Below are 19,939 nucleotides of genomic sequence, written 5' to 3' on the forward strand. Positions count from 1 at the left end.
CCGGACCACCAGAAAAAGGTAAAAATATACCACGTAAACACCCTGAAACCTTGGAGAGAACCCCCGTCGGAAGAGGTCCCTGCAGTGCTGTCCAGTGACTCCCCCTCTTCCTCCGTGGACCTAATTTCTACTGCACCGGAACCAGCACCTCTTCTCAGATCTGCCGGGGCGGACGCGCTTGGTACAACATCATGTAGAGATGCCCCCTGGAGTTGTTGTATGGGTGTCCCCTTACCGGGTACCCGAAGTGAAGCGAGAGGAGATCCGAAAGGAAGTCCAGAGGATGTTGGAGCTGGACGTCATCAAGGAAAGCCACAACCCCTGGTCTAGCTCCATCGTGCTCATCCCGAAACCTGACGGCTCCTGGCGCTTCTGCAATGACTTCAGGAAACTAAATGACGTCTCCTGTTTCGATGCCTACCCAATGCCCCGGATAGATGAGCTCCTGGAGAAGCTGGGGAAAGCCAAATTCATCACCACCTTGGACCTTACGAAAGGATATTGGCAAATTCCCCTTTCGAACCTGACAAAGCCGAAGACCGCTTTTTTGACTCCCCTGGGGCTGTACCAATACAAGGTCCTGCCCTTCAGACTCCATGGAGCCCCTGCCACCTTTCAATACCTGATGGACTGGCTTCTGAGACCCCATCTCCATTATGCGACCACCTACCTGGACGACTTGGTAATTTTTAGTGAAACTTGGCCGGCGCATTTGGAACATTGCCAGGCTGTTCTCTCTTCACTGGAGGAGGCGGGTCTGCATATTAACCCGAAGAAAAGCCGGTTCGAGTTAGCATCTACCAAATACCTTGGGTACATTGTGGGAGAGGGAAAAATCCGACCTCAGTTAGACAAAATAGAGGCCATCCGAGACTAGCCAATACCAAAAACAAAAACCCAAATCAAGGCGTTCTTGGGGCTTTTAAATTATTATGGGTGATTTATTCGCAACCTTGCTGAGATGGCTGTACCCCTGACAGATTTCACACGCGCGACAGCTACCCAGACTGTGCGCTGGACCCAGGAATCGGCTAAAGCCTTTAGTGGCCTCAAGGTCTCTTTATGCCAGGATCCAGTCCCAAGGGTCCCGAACTTTCAACAGAGGTTCATCCTACAAAAGGATGCCTCCGACAAGGGCATAGGGGCAGTCCTATCTCAAGAATTTAATGGCGAAGAACATCCCGTCATATACTTGAGCAGAAAACTACTGCCCCGGGAGCAAAAATATGCGGTCGTGGAGAAGGAGAGTCTGGCAGTCAAGCGGGCAATTGAAACATTGAGGTATTACCTGTTGATGAAAATTACCTGGATGAAAAATGTAATAAGGTCCTTTCGTGGTACAACACCGGGCAGGGATTGCCCACCAAAACGCGGACGTCCTCTCCCGACAACACCAATTGGATCCCCTCCAAGCTCAGGGGGAGGGTATGTGACAGTGGAATACACCTCCCCCTGCACTCCCCATTCCGCAGCGCGTGGGAATGCGCAGCTACCACACCGGAGGCTAATCAGGGCTATGCTTTAAGATCCCCATGCGCCCGCAGACGGCGTTCAAGCTGAAAACCGAGTGGTTTCACGAGCTGGCTACTGAACCGAGTGCTCTATTTACAAGAGGACTTATTCTCTTCATTAGTCGAGTATTCTCTCGTATACCGGAGAACAGTCACCTCCAAAGACGCCTACACACCGGCACACCGCACAAAAGAAAAGAAAGCGCTCTGCCGGTGCTCAGGCAGCACCCTATCAGATCCGACACTATTACACTTGGCGCCCAACGTGGGGCTGCCTGATTTTGTAGTCACCGTGGCCGATCACCTAACCCTTATGGAAGAGGCAATCTGAGCCCTCACTGCCTCTATAATGGTGCAACGCGAAACCAACGAGTTACAGCGACAAGCCCAGGGCACCCTCCAGAGACAGATCTCCTTCCTCCAGGAGTCTGCATCTGCCCAAACCAGATGTCTGCAGGAACAAGTAACTGCAAATGGCCATTTTTGTTACAATTCAACTCATCTCATACCTTCACTGGACCGTACTGTGACTGCTTGCATCCCTACAGACTGGTACACAGATCAAATGAAAAGCAAGCAAAAAGTTGTTTTAAAATCCCAAAGGCTCATAAGGTCAGATAAAAGAGTAATTAAATATGATGACGTGAAAAGATCTGTTACAGAAGTCTACCTATTTAGATGCAAATATAATTAGGTTTTACTTGTAGATGGAATCCACTCCCATGTACCAGCAGCTTACAGTTACACGTATTGTGTTTAAGATTAAAATTGCTAATGCTGTTGGAAATTAGCTGGTGCTTTTGTAACGATTTGCTAATCTGCTGTAAGAAATGTTCAGTATATGGCTTGGTCAGACATTGTTCTTACTTAGCTAGCTCACTTTCTCAAACGGAGAAGATCCACAAACATAAATTAAAAAACTCTTCAATGAAGTGCAACAAATGCAGCCCCTAAAAGTGTGTAAAAGTTACATTTATACACACAAATGCAGCCTATACATAAAACCAAAATAGCGATGTGTTCTCTTTTCATCTAAAGAAACTCCATTTGAATCAATATAATTTATATATGAATCATTGATAATTTATCAATGGAAATACATGCTGCTATAATACAATATATGGGGCAGAGTTGAATATTGCATTAGTAGTTATGTTCCTTTATCTGGTATATTTCAAAATAAATGCCATTTTTAAAATTAAAAACTTACATTAAATTGCCAGAGACATTCAGTTAGATACTAACATGAGACAGAAAAAGAAATAATTATGTCTTATATATTAACTTACTGATCAGATTAATTGAAATATTCTGATTTAGATCCCCCTGCAGTTCATGATAATTAGAACAACAACAATGCTGAGCCCTCAGCAGTGTACTAAGCACAGGTTCAGCTGGTCTTCAGCTTTGTTTCGTATGTTTTTTCCTTGCAATTGAGCTCAAAGCTGGAGATGATCTCCAGATAGTACCATATTAACTAGTCCACAACCTTGTATGCAACTGTGTGCTAAATCTGAAGATTTGTTGCAATTGACCCCATCTGACAAGATCTAGAAATTCAAATTGAACAGCAGCACAAACTGCTAAACTGTTTCATTTGTCTTCAGATTAGCATAATTAAGTCTGTATACTGTAAATGTCAGTTTCCGACAGATGTGTATATTCCTTTCAAAGTGAAAAATGTCAGTGATTAATTAATAAGATCAAGTTTAACCACTTTCACTGACTTTAGTTAAATTAGTGATAATACTAGACTACTAGGCATGAAGGTAGACTCATTTCTTTTCTTAAACTGACAAGATATGCTGTTATTAATTTACAACTCACCTTCCATTAAAGTTCAATACATTTAAACTGCTGCATACAATCTACATCAACAATGAGTCTTCATTTAACACTATGCTCTGCCATGATAACAGATCCAGCACATTCTGTGTTATTGTTTATTTATAAACAGAGCTAAAAAAATCAGAATTGGTCTCATTTTGATTAACCTTTCTATGGCATCGCACCTGGCATTGTGCATTGAAGTAATAATACCCATTTTGGTTCAAATGCTGAAATCTTTTTGTATAAAAGAAACATATTCTCAGTGTAGCCTTGTTCTACCACAGCAAGGACAAAATGCCAGATCTAATGATTATTCACTGTTGAAGAGAGAGCTTAAGGCTAAACTAGTATATTATTTTCTAGTCTGGAATTATTCTGGTTTACAGAATGATTCAGGCACACTGGGAAGGAAAACAGTTGATGTGTGGAGCTTTGAGGCAGAATATAACTGTTTTTGACAGGTAATAAGTATTTAAGACATGCTGATGGTAATCCACATATCAGTGCAGTGAGTTCTTAGAATCCATATTCATGGAATACCATATTTTTAGGTCAGCTAGTTGTTTGCACATTACTACTTGCTTTCCATGTAAACTCAAAAAGTCAAATCTATGTTGATAGACAGTTGTGATTTTAAGATACATTAAAGAGTTTTAAATCTGACATAGGGAACCAGATTTGACCTTAAGCTTCCATCTGTTCTGCAAACTTCCAGACCTGCTGTTTTTTTATTCCCTCCAAGTTCTTTACTTAACAGAATTCCTATTCATACTGTGGTGTCCTTGCCTAGCGTTGCAAGAGTGCCCGGCTGAGGCGCGCGGTGAGGGGCAGGATGGGAGGAGGAGCCAAAGGGGGGACTGAGGTCTACTGGCCAGAGCGGGTTGACCATCTGGTGCGGTTGCACATTGTTATGGGATGTTGGGTTGCCATATAAATAGCTATCTCAGGTTTACACCTGCTGCACCGGGGGTGGCAGGTACCCTCCAGTGGTAAGGTCGGGTGGCAGCTGGTGGTGCCGCAGTCACTCTGCAGGGCGGTGCTCCGGGCAGTGCATGGCTAGCCGGGTGTGGGGCACTTCATCTCCGCAAAAACCCTGCGGCGACTCCAGGGCCACTTCTATTGGGGTCTCTGCCACCGGGACGTGGAGCGTTTCTGCCGGACGTGGCTCAAAATAGCCCTCTTGAGTGCGCCAGGGCACCCCTCCAGCAGCACTAGGTGGGGGCGCCCATGGAGCAGGTGGGGTTGGACATACTGGGCCTGTTTCCCCACACTGAGGTGGGCAACCGCTACGTCCTTGTGGCGATGGACTATTTTACGAAGTGACCCAAGGTGTACACCCTCCTGGATCACAGCGCGACCACCGTGGCCGAGGCCCTATTGGAGGGAATGTTCACCAGGCTGGGGGTGCCGGAGGAGCTCCATAGCGATCAGGGACATAACTTCGAGTCCCAGGTGTTCCCCTGGGTGTGCCAGCACCTGGGGATTAAGAAAATGTGGATCACCCCGCTGCATCCCCAGAGTGACAGGTTGGTGGAGTGTTTTAATTGTAAGCTTTCCGCTCAACTGGCCACCCTGGTCTCGCGGCACTAGCTGGACTGGGACCGCCACTTACCCCTCGCCCTCTGGGCGTACCAAACCACTGTGCAGGAGTCCACTGGGTGCACCCCGGCCCCACTAATGCTGGGCCGGGAGCTGCATACCCTGGTGGATCTGGCATTCGGTTCGCTGCCTGGAGGTGAACTGGCACAGTCGGGCCAGATTACGAGTGGGACCTGAAGCAGCAGACGCTGTGTGTACACAGCTTCTCCCGAAGCCTGACTTAGTCTACAACCTGCGGTGCTACAAGGGACGTGGGAGGGACCTGGGAATGTCCTGGAGGTGGTGGGGGAAGTCTGCTACCATGTCTGGCTCAGGAACCAGGGGAGGGTGGCGGTCCTGCACCAGGACCGCCTGGCTCCTTTCAGGGCTCGTGAGATGGCGCTTGAACGGTAGGGCCCAGCGGAACCCAGGGAGCAGCCAGGCCCAGATTCCACCCAGGACCACCAGACTCCACCCCGACGCAGCGAGCAGGTTCCCCGGGCGCCGCGGAGGCTGGAGGATTTCGTGTGTGACCTCGCTGGGATATTCGCAGTTTCCATTCTAAAAGAGCCTGAATTCCTGTCTGCATCCTTGCCGACCCCGTCTCACTTCCTTACCAACGTTGATAATTTATAACCCTTGCATTTAACTAAAAATGTAGAGATCCTAAGTTACTTATGTTAAGCAATAGTTAAAAGACAACTTTCAACATGTTAAAGAACTGAGAACAAGAACAAAAGTTCAAATTAAATATATGATAGTGATTCACATTTGTAATTGAGAGCTCAGCTAGAATGAAAACAAACAAGTGTGGGACCTAGTAATAGGGATGGAAACCCCTGCCCTACATCACAAGAGATTTGACATTTTCCCATATGGTAGAAGAAAGGTGATATTTTACATCTTATTTTACATCATATGATCATATTTTACATAATGTGAAAACAGCAGCAGACAGACACTGAAGTTAGATTGATAAAAAGTGTAGGAGTTGGCGCCAACCACTTGCAGTCACTCTGTCAGCCTTTATCAGGAATTTAGAGTTAGGTTGTTCTACTAAATAAACCTCTATAGTTTGCATCTGTAGCAAGTTTCATATGCTTTATTTCATGGCAGAATTTATAATTAATAATTATTGCTTACACTTATATAGCGATTTTCTGGACACTCCACTCAAAGCGCTTTACAGATAATGGGGACTCCCCTCCACCACCACTAATGTGCAGCAGCCACCTGGATGATGCAACGGCAGCCATAGTGCACCAGAACGTTCACCACACATCAGCTATCAGTAGGGAGGAGAGCAGAGTAATGAAGCCAATTCATAGATGGGGATTATTAGGAGGCCATGATTGATAAGGGCCAATGGGAAATTTGGCCAGGACGCCGGGGTTACACCCCTATGCTTCTCAAGAAGCGCTTAGAATTTGATTTATTTTTCCTTGTGTGCTCAGTGTGAGGTGTGTCAGTTTTAAATGCATTAGCTAGCTTCAGCTGTTGAAACAGTATTCTCTGGATTCATAGGAAACCAGCAAACATGTTATTTTTATTCAGGCTGAACAGAATTCACAGCTAAGGCACCAACCTTCTTTACCCAGGCACAAGGAGAATACTAACAAAGGCTGTTTTGTCTGGCCTGGTTATAGTGCTGCATTCTCAGAGGTGTGCCAGTCTGACTCAGAATGCTTATACTAGGCTTCTGCTTCTTAGTCTTGTGAAAAAAGCCCTTCATCTACTTCTATTCTGCCTTGCACAAGAGCAGCAAAACTTCAGATGCGGGAATTGGAACACACTCTATTATACCATCTTTCTCTCTTTCTCACTGTTGCAGATGGAAAAAAAAATCCATAAGTGTATTGGTTACTTGCAAATTGAATTAGTGAATAAGATATGAAGTTAATATTTCCCCAAACTTCACAATGTTTAAGAGACTTTTAATTAGTATAATTTATGTAAATATAAAGGATACAAGATTGGGAAATTTACAATAAAAGACCATGATTTAATACAAAAACAAAGTAATACAGCATGTCATATTTTAAGTTGATTATGATGGCTGCGAGGTCTGAGTCGTTGAGTTGTCCTCTTCTTACTCTCGCAATAAAAGTTGGTAAACAAAAAATATTGTAGACATCAATTTAACTTTTGGAAAGAGTAACTGAACTTCATTATACAATATGGTAAGGACACAATGCCCTCTAGTGTTGTTTCATGTTTAAAGACAATTGTAAGCACAAATCTAATTATATATTGACTAGAAATAGTTCATATCAATCATAATTAGAAACACGGTCTAGACTATTTTTATATATCAAAATTAAAGTTATATATACTAATTAATATGAATTTATGTACTGTGAATTTATAGAAAAAACGTACAGAATTGCAATGAATGTGTTCTGTGGATTTAGCATGGAGCTGTATACTATATTTCATACTAGTTGAGCTGTGTGCTCAATTGTAATGAAAAAATGTGGTGTATTATTGTTGTTTTAATTTTAGACGATACGTTAGATGCTTAAGTGAACACATTAGCATTTCTTTTTTATATGCTACATTTACATAATAATAATTATTGCTTACACTTATATAGCGCTTTTCTGGACACTCCACTCAAAGCGCTTTACAGGTAATGGAGACTCTCCTCCACCACCACCAATGTGCAGCATCCACCTGGATGATGCGACAGCAGCCATAGTGTGCCAGAGCGCTCACCACACATCAGCTATCAGAGGGGAGGAGAGCAGACTAATGAAGCTAATTCATAGATGAGGACTATTAGGAGGCCATAATTGGTAAGGGCCAATTGGAAATTTGGCCAGGACACCAGGGTTACACCCCTACTCTTTTCGAGACACACCCTGGGATTTTTAATGACCACAGAGAGTCAGGTTTTACATCTCATCCAAAGGACGGTGCCTGTTTACAGTATAGTGTCCCCATCACTATACTGGGGCATTATGACCCACATGGACTACAGGGTGAGTACCCCCTGCTGGCCCCACTAACACCTCTTCAAGCAGCAACCTTAGTTTTTCCCAGGAAGTCTCCCCATCCAGGTACTGACCAGGCTCACACCTGCTTAGCTTCAGTGGGTTGCCAGTTGTGAGTTCCAGGGTGATATGACTGCTGGCTGTATATATATGTACTCAATTTTATAAAATTAAGCCTTATGCTCTTTGATATGCTATGTTTGTTGCACTTAATGCTAATGTTAGTAATTAGGGAACAATTTTACTTAGGATTTTGATTTTGAAAAAGATTTCACACATAATGTACTGTAGTGGTTTATAACCCTACAGTATCATACTGCATTTACTGTATATACAGTATATGTATACAGTATGCCAATCATACTACAGTTCATTGTACACTATTGTTTCAGCATATCTAGGGATATGACTTCATTTGATTTGCATGTGTGTGGGCCGTTAGGAATTGTAGTCTTTGTTTATGTATTTGATTCACATGGCCGACGTTTTAAAACTACAGTCCAGTACACACATTGTGAAGGAAAGAGACCATACCATCTTTCAATAAAAATTGAGTTCGACCACCTTTAATCACACAAAAATATGCTGTAGAAAGTAACGTTTCTGCTGCCAGTAACTGTTATGCTGCAGAGAGTGCACAGATCTTTCAAACTTCTCATGTAAAACAGACTACTATTTGTTTTTTTTTCAGCAGGTACTGAGAGTCAAACAGACCAGCTAAACAAGTGCTATTTTAAACTAAGCTTGCAATCTAAATAAGATCTCCAATGTGCTGATTACATGAGCAATTTTCTGAAAACAAATGTGTTGGCAAAAGCATATACAATTATCACATTTACAGACATTTCCAGCACATACCAACATTATATATGTTGTGGTTCACCTGAAGAAGGCTCCACAGCCAAAATGTGTTTTCTCTCTTCTTTTTTCAACATGGAATAAACCTATTACTTGTTCGTTTGCAGTATATATGTTGTATTGTTTATACTCATTTTACAAAATATATATCTACAGTATTATTGGACATTATCAAGAAACAGGCAGTGTCGGATTCATGTTATTTAATCTATTTTTTATTAACATCACACTCCAGTGTTAAGTTAAATTGTTTTATTGTTTTACAATCTGACAATTTAAGACAGAACAAATGCATTTGTGAAATTACTTTTCTGAATGTCCTCATCTGTGTTTTACAATCTTCAAGAGAACACAGAAAAGTCTGTTAATACAATTATTACTTATCCAAATCTGTTAATTGCTATGAGTTTTGCTTTGTGCTCTGTTTGTGCTTTGTTTTAGTGTCTTCTACATACAGTCTTTGAGGAAGTGCCAAATGATGAAGTAATGATGATGAGTAAGTAATAGAAAAGGCTAATCAGTAACATCAACACAGCAATGCATATTTTTTTCAATGTGAAAATGCTAAGACTGAACCTGCAAGTAACAGTGTACAGCCAACCAATAACTCACATGTATGACACGCAATATTAGGTGATAAACAGTAGAATTGCAATTATATTTGCCATTGCCATATTGCCATATTTGCAATATTTACTTGCAAATATTAATACAAATATTACTTGTTAATACAACAAATCTGAAATCTTATAAAACAGAAGTTATTAACCCTACTGTATTTCACACCTCCATGTGCAATCACAGTGTGCACAGCGGGTGTTTGTTTTCATTATACTGAGGAAGATTAAATGAGGACTAGGGGATAAGGAGATTGATTTACTCAATCAGAAAACGTTAGTAAGTTTTCTGTGTTTGTGTGAACAGTAAAATAAAACTCTCTTCAAAAATCACAATAGTTAGCATTTCAGCCTTAAAAAGGAAAAATTAGAAAACAATTACATTTTCTTATAAAAGGCTTTAACTAGAAATTGTCATATTACGTTGTAGCTGTGTCGATTTTTTTTAAATTGAAGATGGTTCTAACCAGTTTTTCGTTTAATCCTTTTTAAATAACTAGGCAATTCAAAGAACATTTTAAGTTTCAATCTGTCTGTTGAGCCATGTATTTAAAAAACATTTTGTACTAAGTTTACTTAAAACCAATATCTTTCACATTGCATTTGAATTGGAATGCTTTTACTATTATAAATTCAACAGTCCATCCATTTTCTAATCTCTTTATCATTTACAGAGTTGTGGCAAGAAACAAGCGCAAACCAGGATCCACCCTGGACAGGCAGCACCCATGTCCAGAAACATTCTATAATCTACTGGAATGTTTTTGAACTGTGGGAGGAATGTCACGCAAACACAGAGAGGACATGCAAACTCCACACAGATAACACAACAGGAATTGTACTCAAGGGCAGCACAAAAAAATGACACCCACCACATTTCGTTCCCGAGTTATAGCACCTTATTTTTTGGGGTGTGGCATCACTCTGTGAAGTTGCTATATTATATTTTAATATTATATTTGCTATATTATAATAATGACACCACTATTTCATCTTTAAATTTAATATATCAATGTTGCTGATTTTATTTAAATTTTAAAATTAAAATAATTTAAGTAGTTCAAGTAGGTAGGTACATCAGCATGCATAGGTTGCAAAGGTACAGGTTTATTCCATGCTGAAAGGAAACAAAAAGAGACAACATTTTGGTTGTGGAGCCTTCTTCGGGTGTGAAGGAGAGAGGGAAAACCAGCATTTAATAGTATTATTAAAAGTTATATAAACAAAGATTTATTAACTGAGGGTTTCCCTCTCTCCCTTACACCTGAAGAAGGCTCCAGAGCTGAAATGGTCTTTTCCTTTCAGCATGGAATACATGTTTACCTGTTCCTTTTTGCAATTTAAGATAAACATTTTAATGTGATAGTGAATACTTCATAAATTAAGAAGGTTAATGTTTTAGGAATGTCATAATTGTTATAAAAATCTTGAAAGTTGACATAATTTGTTACAATTATAATTTTATAGTTTTATTTTTTATATTTTCCTTGTGGCAGGATATCGGGTAGGTTATGAGTATTGCTATGTTACCTGTACTGTTATGAGTTAACTTATGAATGTTAATTGAATATTTAACATAATGTGATATAAAAAAAGAAAACATCAATATAGTGTACATAAATAAGAATTTAATTATTAGATTAAATTAATGATATAATCTAATTATATAATCTAAGTTATATATTAGACTTGTAAAATATTAATTATTAAAATATTGTTGTTACGCCTTTGGGAGACCGATAAGTGTCTCTTGGATTTTAGATAAAGTTTGTGACACTTGTCACAACACTTCTAGCTTCAAAGGAAGGAGGATTATTCGCTGAGTTCTGGGGATCCCTTGAGGAGAAACAATTGTAAAGTTTACCGTAGTATACCTAGGTACAGTAAGTTGTGGGTTAATGATTGTAAAGGAGCAGGACAGAAACTAACAATATATGATAACATTAAGAGCACAGAGAGAGAAAAGAAACAAGAAGCAGGGCACATAAAGAAGAGAGAGGAATCCTGAGGAGCTGGGAATTGAAACTTGCACCAGGCGAGAGCCCCTATTTCATGATCATCCAAACCAAACCTGGTTGGAGTATTTGAGCCTTGTTAGAGAGAGCAAGCTATTCTGTGTTTTAGGGAACTTGGGTTTCCTCAGTAAAAGATACCTCAGTTAGAAACATCTTTCCTGCTTAGGGTGCATTTTTATTGATAGGGATATAGGCTCCCATTCATTTTATGGCATCTGGATTGCAGAGAGAGAGTGTATTAACTGCATTGTATTTAGTTAGAAGGCAGCTCATCTCTTCTGTGGCCTCTGTAGGCATATTAAGAGTTTAATGCTTAGTATCAGTCTGGGCTTTTCTGGGTGACCAGAATATTAGACCTCTGAAACACCTGGTTTGTAAATACTGTACATAAAGTAACTTGTGTGTTGTATGTTGTGTGTATTGTAGTTTGTGTTTTGTCATTGTAATAAATATTTGTTTAACCAAGTGTGTCTGGATTATTACTCCTCTCAACAAAGCTGTGCCAGAGAACAAATAATTCACTCCAATTATACCAAATGCTCAGGTATATTGCTAAAAATTACTTACAAATTGGGGGTTATGAATAATTATTTTACTTATTGACTAAACCGCTTGGACAATTCCTGATTTTCACTATTTTCGTCACCCCCCATTTGTAACAATTTATTAGACATAGTCACTTTAAAATCTCCACAGATGAAACATTGTTTTCTTCTTTACAGCATGGAATAAACCTTTACTTTTTACTTTAAATATCTTTGTTTTTAAAAGGACAGATTAAAACAAGCTTTGGAGTAGTGATTTGAATGAATTTGTTGCATTCTGTAACTTGCCTTATGGTAAGGAGCATTAGTAACCAAGAGACAAAGACGATGCCCGGAAGTTGTCTAGTGGGGTTCATGGGAGTTGGAGTTTCTAGGCTAAAGCTGCATCAGTGACTACTGGGAATGTGTATTGAAGGTGGAAAATGAAAATAAAAAGGCCACTCCCAGTCTCCACCACCACTGCGAGGAGACAAAGCACCACCAAGGCACAAAACATTTCCACCAGTGTTACAACAGAAAAATATAGGTACCATGTACCATTACGTACACTCACCTATCACATATAACTGATATAATTATATCAACTATTAAGAAGAAAAAGCATGTATAAAACATCTTTATATTTATATCGTAAATATTATCATTTAAAATATACATATTGTCATTAAAATTTGTATTTAAAATGAATTTCTGTTTAAGGGCATCTTTAAATTCCCTTGCTCTTTCCGAGAGTCCTGGAGATCTCTGATAAACCTGGAGGTTTTGATTATTCATATTATTATTTTAGCATTAATCTTTTTTCATATTTGGTACACTGTGATATACAATTATCAGAAATGTGAATATAGTTTGCATATTTTATTGTGAGAAGAAGTCTTTATTATGCCCAAGGGAGAATTTGTTAAACTCAGGTTTTGGCTGGAATTGAACTCAGACATTTGATGGAGCAGAATCCTACCACTGAGCCACCAATGCCTTGCTCTGATTGGCATTTGATTTTCCACTACAACAGATGTAGCTAAAGGAGCACTTCAACACCTTGCCATAATAACCACGGCAAAAGACTGAGTTAAAGATGTTGATGCAGAAAATGTTTTTGAAGCAGGTGGGATACTGATGTGTACCAAATTGTTTATTTCTAGCTACCACTGCCTGCTATACATTTATATTATTTTTCATTTCATTATTATTTCATGCACATTATTATCATTTTAAAAAACATTCAGAGACATTATTATACTTTAGTTATTTTTTAACTATCAAAATTTCCATTTAGTTACATGATTCCATATTAATATTCCCTATCAAGTGGATTTTACAGCTTTTTTACAATAATGACAGCAAGTATTCATAGAAAAGTTTAAAATATTATAGCTTTTTATAAAGTATATCAAGTTTATCTAGTTAGATGAGCGCATCTAAACCTTCCCAAAATAACTATGGCAAGTGACTGACAGAAAATGTTTATGAAGAAGGCGGAATACTAATCGCATAGCCCAAGACAAGCAAAAATAGACATCAGAAGATGAAAAATTAAAATAGGTACAGTAATACAAAATAAATATAAAATAAATACAAAGTTAGGTGTGTGCAAAATATGCTCATAGTCACTGTAAAAACAATAAAATATGTGCAAAATGTGCACAGGTATATACAGATTGAGTGTCGAAAAAGTACAATAGTGCAACATGCTGTCCATAGACGAGCAGATGAAGGGCTAACAGTCCTAGCCTAGGGCAGCGTTATACAGCCTGATAGCCACCAGGAGGAAGGACCTGCAGAAACTTTCCCTTGAACACCGTAGCTGGAGCAGTCTGTTACTAAAAGTGCTCCTCAGCCTAATTACAGTCCCATGTAGTGGATGAGAGGCGTTGTTCATGATGGCTGTGAGCTTGGTCAGCATTCTCCTCTCAGCCACCACCTCCAGGGGGTCAAGGCTCAGCCCCAACACAGAGCCAGCCTTCTTGATGAGTTTATTGAGCCTATTTACATCTCTTGTCATGATGCTGCTGCCACAGCACACAACACCATAGAAGATGGGTGCTGCCACCACTAATTCATAAAAAATGTGTAGCAGTGTTCCACATATACCAAAGGACCTGAGCCTCCTAAGTAAATAGAGTCGGCTCTGACCTTTCTTGTACAGGGCGTCAGTGTTAACAGTCCACTCCAGTTTATCATCTAGGTGTACCCCTAAGTACTTGTAGGACTGCACCACCTCTATGTCCTCACCCTGGATGGAAACAGGGTTCAGCGGAGACTTATTCCTTCGAAAGTCCATGACTCTTTAGTCTTGCTGGTGTTTAGCTGGAGATGGTTATGATGACACCACTCCACAAAGTTGGTAATCAAGCTCCTATATTCCTCCTCCCTCCCCTCACTAATACACCCCACAATTGCAGAGTCATCTGAAAACTTCTGCAGATGACATGCCTCAGAGTTGTACTTGAAGTCAGAGGCGTAAAAAGTGAACAGGAATGGAGCAAGGACAGTCCCCTGTGGAGCCCCAGTACTGCTAACAACTTCTTCGGACACACAACTCTGTAGCCATACATATTGTGGCTTGCAGGTCAGATAGTCTATAATCCAGGACACCAGGGGAGTGTCCACTTGCACCGCCCTTAGCTTATCTCTCAGTAATGGGGGATGGATGGTGTTAAAGGCAATGAAGAAATCAAAGAACATAACTCTCACAATGCTCCCCGTCTTCTCCAGGTGAGAGTTAGCTCTGTGTAGCAGATAGATGATAATATTGTTTATGACGTTCAGAGATGTGTGTTTTTATTTTTAGGTACCAAAATTTCCCTTTAGTTACATATTAATATTCCATAAGTGGATTTAAAGATGTGCTCCACAAGTGCCACCTATTGATTGTCTTTGGCCAGCATAGTATGCCACACTGTAATGTACTATGTCTAATGCAGCAATGAACGTTAACATGCACTGTGAGTGGCTGTATCTATAGGGTCAATTGCAATGTACAAAAAGCAACATACTGAATAGGTATGATCCTGTGGTAAGTATGCAGTTCCGTATGTTAATACCAACTGCAACAAACGTGGTTGCTGAAATTTGTTTCCTGCTCCATACTAAAAATGTTGTTAATTGCAAAAACCCCAAAGTAACAGCTGCTGTCCTCTAGAATATACTAAAATACGGTACTAAGTTAGCACAACTCTTGTTATAGATTAAGCCAGTGGTTCTCAAACTGTAGTACACGTAGCACCACCAAGCGGTACACCATATGACCCTTATTATACCATTGTATAGGAATGCGTGCTACGAACGAAAAACGGCCAATTGTATTTAAGAAAAGTTATCTCCAGCAAATAGGGAGGTAGGAGAATGGGCGGGATTTTGGAACAATGCCAATGATGTAAGCACAGGAAAGCATAGAAATGCATACTACGAACGCTGGCAATCTTGTGAGCAGAAAAATATTTAAGAACTGTTCTAGGTTAATTTGAGAAAAATATACCTCTATGTTACCCTCCCATGTGCATGAAATAAAAACTTCTTTTAACTTCTGAGACAAACTCCTGAAATGGAAACGGGGAAAAATGCAAGCCTGTGGATTGCTAAAGCAGGTAAGCCCCTCACTATTTGTGAAGAACTTTGTTTACTGTTGGCAAAAGAGCTGACACGTATTATGTGTGAAGAAAAAGCTGCTAAACAGCTCGACCTGCTGCCCCTCCAAAAGACACAGTCACTCGTAGAATTATTGATGTGGCAGATGATGTCAAAAGTACGCTGATAGAGCACGTTAAGATGAGCAGATGCTTTTCACTGCAATTAGATGAGTCTATAAATGTCGTTGATTTGGCCAATTTTCACATTTATGTTCGATACGAGTTTAAGGGAATGTCCCATGAGGACTTTCTGTTCTGTAAGCCGCTACCAACAGGAACTACAGGAGAGCACATATTTCAGCTTCTGAATGAATTTATCGAAGAGAATGGCATTGACTGGAAAAAGTGCGTTGGAGTTTGTACAGACGTTGCTAAAGCGATGACAAGCCGACACAGTGGTGTAGTTGCACGAATTAGAGAGGTTGCTAAGATATGAAGTGGACGCACTGCAGCATCCACCGCGAGGCCTTGCCCATCAAGAAAATGCCTGAGGATTTAAAATCTGTTAGACTCTGTTGTGAATTGTATCAAGGCTCGACAAATGAATTCACATCTGCTTTGCTTGACTAAACAGGCTCACCCCTCTCACTGAAATGGTGTGTTTTTTATTCTTTATTTTTAATTGTTGTTCCTGTTGTCATTTTGTAAAGCACTTTGAGAAGCCACCTTTAAAGGTGCTATATCAAATAAAGTTTATTATAATATTTATTATATGTGTATGTGAGTGTGTGCATGCACACGCACTCATGTTGGTCATTGAGATTTTCTGGGGTTCCTATGAGCCTATGAGGTGGTACTTGGATGCTTTGGTTTGATCAGGGGTGGTACTCTGTCCAAAAAGTTTGAGAACCACTGGATTAAGCAATTCAGTAATATTCCAAGTGGAACCTAGGTCACAAGGAAAAGTTCCAAAATGCAGCAGTAACTTATTACTGAAAAAAATATTTTTAATACAAATTGACTATAAGCATCAATCACTGTGAAAGGTATTGTTATATTCAACTAAAATTGTATTCCAACCTCAATACAATAGACCTACATCTCATGTTCTAATTATAAAATAAAGAAGTCATCAGTATTACTAATAAATGTAGGTCCTATAGTATTGATAAAGAATTTGAAATGCGTGTGAATGAGACACTTGGGTTTTCTGGATTTTTTTTTACAAATATGACTTTTCCTTGTTCAATGGTATTATTGTTCAACATTTTTAGAATTTTTAGAATTTTTTAAACAAGAAACATTATCCATTCTGTAAATCTTTATTTTATCTGATATTTAATATTCCTTTTTCATCAAGGATATTAGTACATTGGGAGAGAATTGTATCTGTAGAATAGTTGCTTGAATATAAATCACATATGCAGGAGGACTTAGCAGCAGTCTGAAGTTTTGATTACTGTTCCCTGCAATTGTTCAGAAGCTGTGTGGGTACCAGTCAGCCAGGGTATCTGACATAACAATCCCAGTAGTTTGCCAGCCAACAGCGATTTCACAGTGCAACTGGTAAGAGCTGCCCACCTGTTCTACAGGCTCCTTCAGTGGTGCTCTGGGCTAGCATGGTGAAAACAAAAGCAGATGGCCTGTTACAGATGCACTAACGTGCTGGTACGATATTTGTTGGAAAAGAACCAGTGATTACAATATTGGAGGAGACAAAAAATAAAAAAGTGAATGGCCATTCAAAATTTAAAAAAGCCATTTCTCCATGGCTGAAAAGGAAATGTGTGGCATGTGAGTTCTTTAGATTCTATGTCACAGTTCTGGTGAAAGAGTGATAAATGAGAGTCAAAATTCCTAATGATACAGGCTATTGCTGCTTCAACCAAACATTAACTTGACCAGTCTGACAGAGGGATAGCAGTGCATTGCATGTTGTATGTGAGCCAAAAAAACATGCCCTTACCAGGATGGAATTCCATCACCAAAAATGTCAAAAAGGTTTTTGGTGAGATAGCATGCCAAATCTATCAAATGGAATGTGCCACTTCACTTTTCTTTTTTGTTTGGAAACAAGGAAAATGAAGTTTAATTTCTGCTGCCTCTGACTCACTGCTGACCTGGCAACTTTTTCTCTTAGTTACTGGAATGTTTGGACTGGCCTGGTCCTAGTTTTCATCCTTAGCTTTCATTGGATCTTGGACTCACTGGACATTATGCTCTGAATGAAATATGGATCCCATCTTTGGACTACAAATTGCATTTTGATAAGATTTTTGGCTTCTTTATTTATTTCAAACTATCAGACCAGTGTTTTTGTTCCTCACTTAATTAATCTCAGAGCATCCACCCTTTAAGAAATTCCTCTAAGGCTTCATTCTATCCAGGTGGCTTTGTTTTACTTTGAGCTGAATGGTTTCAAGGATATTGCATTTGTAAACTGCTCTCAACTGGAGCTTCATATAGAATTCCTTCTGTTCCTTGAGGATTTCTTGGGCTTGCTGCCACCCCACAAGAATATTGACAGTCTTTGAAAGCCTAAGCCTCAATGCCACTCGATAAATTATTCTCCCTTATTCTTATAAGAGGAAATAAAGGAAAACATCTCAAACCATTGTTAGGGATCTGTTTAGGTGTTCCCTTATCTGGTAGAAGAGGATGCTCCAAAAGGGGGGAATGTGCAACATTTGAGGGCCACTGAACAATTCTGAACAACTCACATGCCACACATTTCACCACACTGTCACCCACCAAAGGGAAAACCTAATTCAGCAATGCCACACCATTTGACCTCATTCACCACCTTGAACAAGGCCTTATCCCTTATGTGATCTAACAGTAGACTTTCAAGGGTTGCAGGATAAGATTTTGCTGGACTCTGCAGCTACTGCTTCTATAAACAGGTTTGTCTTCCCTGGTGTTTGCAGAGGAATACACAATTGTAAAAACAAAATAAAAACTATTACAGTTTGCATAGTCATTACTACTTGTAATAATAATACTTATCATTACAACATCAAGGTGATAAAAGCTTAAAAAAAGGATATAGAGAAGTATAGCATAATATGTAAATCTACACAGGGTAATTCACAACATGGTTACTCTCTGGTGGTCAAATGACTGGTATAACTAGTTTTCTTTAAACCCTCTATTAGAGTTTTCACACGTTTGCTACACTTGAGAAGATATTGAACCTGAAAGATTTCATGGTCTTAGTTGTGAGTGCAATATACTGTAAACCGCAAAAATGAGAAAATTGCTATTGATCTGCTCAGGGACTTGCTAGACACAAGCCACTGTAGAAAGTGTAAGTCATATTATTTGATGTTAGGGTGTATTTGTACTCTGTTCTCCCTAACAAATAAGTCCTCATGCCTGAATCTCTGAATAATGAGGGACTTGTTATACCTCATGGTTCCACAAAGGTTACAAGAACTGAACTGTGAACTTCTCTCTCAAGGAAAGATAAGAGCTGCACAGACACAGACATAAAACCAAAGTTGTGTTTTCTCTCTTCTTTTTTCAACATGGCATAAACCTATTACTTGTTCCATAGATATCACTTGTTTGGTCTTAAATTAAAGATAAATTTATAATAAAACAGAAGAAACTGTCAGAATTCTGATTGCAGCAAGCATTAAATAATGTACATAGAGTAACTTGTGTGTTTTCTTGTGTGTAGTGTTGTTTGTGTCTTATCATTGTAATAAATATTTGTTTAAACAAGTGTGCCTGGATTATTACTCCTCTCACCAAAGCTGTGCCAGAGAACAAATAATTCACCTGCCTCTAATTATACCAACCACTTGGGTATATTCTGGAAAATCACTTACAAGTTGGGGGTTATGAACATTTATTTTATTGACATAACGGCTCAGTTAAATCTTGATTTTCACCATTTTCATAATCCCACATTTGGAACAATAGGATATCACACCAACCTATATTTAGCCCTATTTGTTGGCTGGGCCATGTTTTAACATAAAAAAATACAGTTCTAAATTTCTCTACAGTGTAAAGATGCAAATCTAAGACATTTTCACAATTTTTGCAAAACTGCAAAGGGTATGACTGGCTAACACTATTTAATTTGTTTTTTTGCATGAACAAAGTAACATTTTATGTAATGTTAGTTGGGAGTGTTTAAATTTTACCATGATGGAATGCATGATTCCACTGCGACATCCTGGAATTCTGTGGAACACTGTTCAGTCATCTAATTTAAACCCAAAACTACAGTTGTAACCCACCATTTTGTCCTCAAATATGTAAACATTGTACATTATCTGTTTTGTGAAAATATGATGAGATTTATCTTATGTGTTGGCTACTTTTGAACTGTATCTTTTAATAGCCAGAGATGGATTAAACATCTTTGATTAAATTTTGAAAAATACACCCTCTGATTAATTCCTCCAACCTT

The sequence above is a fragment of the Atractosteus spatula genome, chromosome 9 (assembly GCF_055471065.1).
Source record: "Atractosteus spatula isolate fAtrSpa1 chromosome 9, fAtrSpa1.hap1, whole genome shotgun sequence".
Taxonomy (NCBI): domain Eukaryota; kingdom Metazoa; phylum Chordata; class Actinopteri; order Semionotiformes; family Lepisosteidae; genus Atractosteus; species Atractosteus spatula.